We start from the raw sequence: 6,270 nt of genomic DNA on the forward strand, positions 1-6,270 counted from the left end.
CCCGGAACAGTAGAGATTTGACCTAGGGGACTGTTCAGATTTAAACTGGGGTAAGGTTCAGATTTGAACTATGAACAGTAGAGATTTGAACTACAGTCGAGTACAGATATGAATTGGGGGACGGTTCAGATTTGATCTGGGGGACGGTACAAACTTGAAGTACAGGCCAGTACAGATTTGAACTCAGAAAAGCAGAGATTTGATATAAGGACCAGATGTGAAATGTTGAACTCAAAATTAAGTCAACTGCGTGCATGCTGTAAATAATTGTGTTGTTGTTTTTTATCTTAATTTCATTTTATTCCTTATTTAGCATGCTTTAAAAATAAGATAGGATCGGGGGATGTTAAGGTTCAACAGTTCGGTCCTTACTCCTTGTGACTATCTATCCCAAATTGACCTATATCAAACATACATTTTTCTTTTATTCTCTTTTATAATATTTTGTTTGCGAATGCGTTTTGAATGAAAAGTTTAAATTACTAAAGTCAATGAATCTACCGTGCCCGTATAAAGTTCACGGGTTTCATTTATTTATTAATTTTTATCTGATGCATGGTTTTAACTTATCAGGCAGGATGCTTACAGATTAGTTTTGCATGTTTGATGTTTATGTCATATGGTAATCCTGAATTCGTCTCTGTTTATGATTTGTCGATACGGAGTTTAAATTCTATTCTGTTCCAAGTCATAAGTATAAAAAGCTAAAGATTTACGTGCACGAAGCTGTTTTGATTTTGTTGAAATAGTTAGGTTTTATTCATTCGTTAAACTTTGCTGTTTCAGTTAATTTTCGTCAATTTTAAGAAATTTTTCATCGAAGAAAAGAAACATCATTTAAAACATTTCCTTTAAATAATGATATAAATTATTTTTAGGTAAGTTTTTAGCTGTTTAATAAAACTGTTGAATCCAGCTAACTATATATATATATTTATCCTACGTGATGTTTAGGTAAGAAAATATTTTAACCCGATATGAAGTGAAATATCGTCTTTGTCGAAATTTATTTTCTCTTCTTAATAAATATTTAACTGGGAACTTTTATAAAATAATTAAAATTAGAAAATTTTTATGCAGACGGGAGGAATGTAATTTATCTAACTGTAAATAATATTTACGCAGACGGTAGGAATGTAATTTATCTAACTGTAAATAATATTTACGCAGAAGGTAGGAATGTAATTTATCTAACTGTAAATAATATTTACTCGGACGGTAGGAATGTGATTTATTTAACTGTAAATAATATTTACGCAGACGGTAGGAATGTGATTTATTTAACTGTAAATAATATTTATGCAGACGGTAGGAATGTAATTTATTTAAATGTAAATAATATTTATGCAGACGGTTGGAATGTAATTTATCTAAATGTAAATAATATTTATGCAGACGGTAGGAATGTAATTTAACTAACTGTAAATAATATTTACGCAGACGGTAGGAATGTAATTTATCTCACTGTAAATAATATTTACGCAGACGGCAGGAATGTGATTTTTTTAACTGTAAATAGTATTTACGCAGACTGTAGGAATGTGATTTATTTAACTGTAAATAATATTTACGCAGACGGTAGGAATGTGATTTATTTAACTGTAAATAATATTTACGCAGACGGTAGGAATGTAATTTATCTAAATGTAAATAATATTTATGCAGACGGTTGGAATGTAATTTATCTAAATGTAAATAATATTTATGCAGACGGTAGGAATGTAATTTATCTAACTGTAAATAATATTTACGCAGAGGGTAGGAATGTAATTTATCTAACTGTAAATAATATTTACGCATACGGTAGGAGTGTAATTTATCTAAATGTAAATAATATTTATGCAGACGGTAGGAATGTAATTTATCTAAATGTAAATAATACTTACGCATACGGTAGGAGTGTAATTTATTTAAATGTAAATAATATTTATGCAGACGGTAGGAATGTAATTTATCTAAATGTAAATAATATTTATGCAGACGGTAGGAATTTAATATGCAAGGTGTCCCACGAAACAAGAGAATAGTTTAAAATGTCTTCTTCCATAATTTGTTTAGTTGTTTGATACATAGCGAATGACAAACAAATATTTTATAGCGGTCCTATTATGGTAAAATTGATTTTAAATAAAACGAATTTTATTAAAAAACTTTTTAACGAAATAAACTTCAAGAAGTCTTTTATATCTAATACAGCATATGGAAGAAAACATTAAAAACTATTCACCAACTGTTATGTTTCGCGGGACACCCTGTATCTAACTGTAAATAATATTTACGCAAACGATAGGAATGTGAAATATCTAAATGTAAATAATATTTACTAGTTCTTAACAATGTATTGTACAATGTACACAAAACTCTGCAGGGATTAACAAATTCTGAAAAGATTGAGAAAAAGTTGGCTAGTAATATACCGCTATTGGATCATTGGTTCCTTCTTATAGTTATTCTTTTATTTCGGTCTAAACTTTCCTCGCAAGCTCATAATCAGAATTGAGAATGTTTTATTACCTTCGCTCGTTCTGAGCTGGGAACTTTAGAATGGTGGATATCGAGATCAAAAGTTGATCTTCTGTTTTTCTTAATCTCGAGACTAGCCTAATCTTGTACTTGTATCCTGAAAAGTGTATAAAATTAAACCAATCAGAGTGGCGTATCAGAAGCCGGGAAATTTGAAATTTTTCGCGCCATTTAAGATTATAATTTGCAGAAATTCGGGTGGGACTCTCTAATTTTGAAAAACCGGTTTTTGATAGTTCTGTTCTCTATCCAAAAAAAGTGGATTGAGCAAGAAATTAAAAGTGTCTACAGTGGATATTCGGATTAAGAAGTCGGGATTAAAGGTATCCCATTCTAAAGTTCCCAGCTCAGAGCTCAGATACAAGCCCAAGATTAGGCTAGTCTCGAGACTAAGAAAAAGAGAGGATCAAGCATTGATCTCGATATCCACCATTCTAAAGTCCCAGCTCTGGAATGTATCAACTAACTTAGATAAAGGTATCCAATTCTAAAGTTCTCACTTCTGGTGGATTTACTTTAATGAACTTGGTCCAACTCGGAGACTTAGAGAACCAACTCCCCATTAGAGAGCTAGTATCTAACCCTGTTATTTTTATTAGAAGCTTATCTTTTAAACATTAAGTTTTAAGAGAATAAACATATAATAAATCAATCAATACATGATATTGGAATTGCCTACCGTTTAACGTTGATCTTAAATAGAAATAAATAATGTATTTTGTATCTACTCCCCCTTCCTTAATACTTCTCTTCGCCCCTCCTTACTCCTACTTCCCATTCCTCACTTCTACCCCCCCCCTTCCTTACTTCTCGTTCCCTTTCCTTACTTCTACTCCCCTTCCTCCCTTCTACTCCCCCTTCATTACTTCTACTCCACCTTCCTTACTTCTACTCCCACTTCCCTATTTCTCTACCCCTCCCTTATTCCTCCCATTCTTTCCTTCTCCTAATACCCATTACCTATAACTTCTACGCCCTTTCCCCTTTTTAACTCCTACTTTTCTCAGTATCTTTCACATTTTTTTCACTTCCATCTCCGACCCCCACAACTTCTCTTCTTCTACTTTCTTTCTAACACTTCCCTCCCTCCCCTTACGCAACGCTTTCCCCCCAAATCCCCTCCATATTCCCCTCCACTTCTATATCCCCCCCTCTTCTCCCTACTCACGACTAATAGTATTCTTGGAAGAGGGAATACTATTTGTGAATGTCAAGTTAGAGATAAAAAAAACACAAATCCATGAATTACTGATATTAATTAAACGTGTTTGTAGCGAGAGAGAGATATTGTATAAGGGCTCCCGTTAGACTCGGAGCAAACAGGTGGTTTCAGTCTCGTGTACAGCCGTTTATCAATAAAGGATTTATTCAGAGCTCAGGCTTTCTCGGTGATAGATATATTATATCCATACAGAGCGTGACATACTTTCAGAGTCTCGTAAACCTTTCTCGGAGAACCAAGAGAAGAGTAATGCGTGAATCTATGTTTATCAAGGAATGGTAATCCTTCAGTTAACATATGATCATCATAACAGCAAGCTATTCATTTATGATTGAGTCTGATATTAAAAGCCAGGAACGATAAGTTAATCGTGATAAGATTTAAGTTTTCTACAAAAAATTGGTAAAATGTCTCGATCCTTTCTGCACTCCAAGAGCTACTATAGGAACAGAAAAATTAGTGCTCCAGCTGGTACTTTTAGAAAAGTCAGGTAACAAAAATATATTTTTATTAATGTAATGTAATTTTACACGGAGAACAGCATTGATAAGACCAAACCTTCAGATTGTGATATTTACGTTCCAGGTTTTAATAAGTCACAATTTTTGTGGATTTCCTTGCTTCTACGTTCAACTAAAACTGTACAGTTTTTGCATTTCTGCTCTGAAATCTTTGCACGTTTACCAACTACCAATCTAATATAAATCTACGAAAGTAAAATGAATATTTTATTTTGTTATAAAATATTGATTTTTATCTTTATCCCGCATATATATATATATATATATATAAAACATGCATTCATTTAAAGAGGTATATTAAAAATAAGTAAAACAAGTGTATGTACATACATTCTTTTATATTGTATATTGAAAGCCTAAACGGCCTTAACTAATCTAAAATTCACTAAATTCGAATGAAAGTATAAATAATAAAAAAATGGTGGGGTATTTTAACATTGCATAACGCCAAAATCTGACGGAAACTATTTTAAACCACTTATATTGAGTTCAACTGATTCACTGACTGTGATCTTGCCTGGCTACATTTGTTCCTTAAAACATATTGGGTCGACTTTACATTGGGTAGTCCAGACTGGACGGTACAACTGAATGCATATTGCATATTACAATACATGTTGTACCGGCTCAGATCATGGAATTTTGACTGGGGTGCTCTCCTGTCCCTTTGGTCAAGAGTTTGCAGGTTTGTTCAATACCTTGCGTGATACCGTCATTGTAAAGTTATCTATAAAATACTATTAAACTTTATATGCTTTTCTTATCCGGCAAGTTGCAATGGACAAATTTTTATAGTAAAGGCATTGAGTCTTTGCCACAAGCTCAAATTTTCTATTACCAATATCTTTGCAACCTAATGTTGTAAACCTTTGATATTTCAAACTATGAATTATGTTAGATCAAAGAATCTAAGTTTGAAATATTAAAGGTATACGACATTGGGTTGAAATGATATAGGGATTAGAAAACCTGAGTTTGTGGCAAAGACTCAATTCCTTTATAATCAGTGTTTCCTAGATTAGTTGAAACTCTTTGAAAGCCACGACTTGAAAGTTAAAATCGGTCCTTGGTAGAGTTTTTATCATATCAATTTGGTTCCGTAATTAAAGGCCTTACGGAACCATTCCTGAAGCTGCCAGGAATGATAAACCATTAAAAACTTTTGGAAATTAAGAACGAAAGTTTACGGAACCATTTTTCCAGATGGATTTGATCCGGAATTATCGTCCCGTAAACTTTTTTCTTTAATGTCACACACCTAGCTCTAGCGTTTTTCGGGACACCCTGTATATGTCAATAAAAATAATCAAATTAATACATAATAGTTACATACTTTCATGTAAGAGGGGATTCTCTGCGGGTCTCTGAGATCTTAGGATCATTATGATGTATATCAGTGTACAGACTAACAAGCTTGTTGTCACAGTTGATTATGTACAGACATATAGTGTAGCTAATGGTGTTACATGTCTACAAAGACGTTATAATATAATTCCTTGGAATTTTTAAGCTTAACCATAAGAAACTAAGTGTGACTCTTTTAGTGATTATTTCTTCTAATATCTTCTTTCATAAAGGGACTGTAAAGGAAAAATAAAAGGGGGTATAGGCTGAAAACTTAGAATCTAAGGAGTTGAATGAGACCTATAAGAGTTCTATCTGATGTTCCTGTCTCGAGAAATTGATATAAAACTGTGTCAAAATTATACCAAAACGTATATATGTAAGATTTTGTATAATATTCGTATTTTTAAACAGATCATATTCAACAAATACGCAACCAATTTGAAAACAACAATATCCCAGAGGAGCCTGGGAAACTCAGGTTTGCTCCTATTGTCATTTGAATTTAATAATTTTCATTTTTGATAGATATAATTGATAATATTATTTATGCGTTCTGTCCATGTCACCAAAACTACTACCAATGGCAGTACAGTATTATTGTCATGTGTCTCCGTTTGTATCTTGTGAACAGTATACTGCACTGCCATTGGAGGGAGT

Source organism: Eurytemora carolleeae, unplaced genomic scaffold (assembly GCF_000591075.1).
Source record: "Eurytemora carolleeae unplaced genomic scaffold, Eaff_2.0 scaffold64, whole genome shotgun sequence".
Taxonomy (NCBI): domain Eukaryota; kingdom Metazoa; phylum Arthropoda; class Copepoda; order Calanoida; family Temoridae; genus Eurytemora; species Eurytemora carolleeae.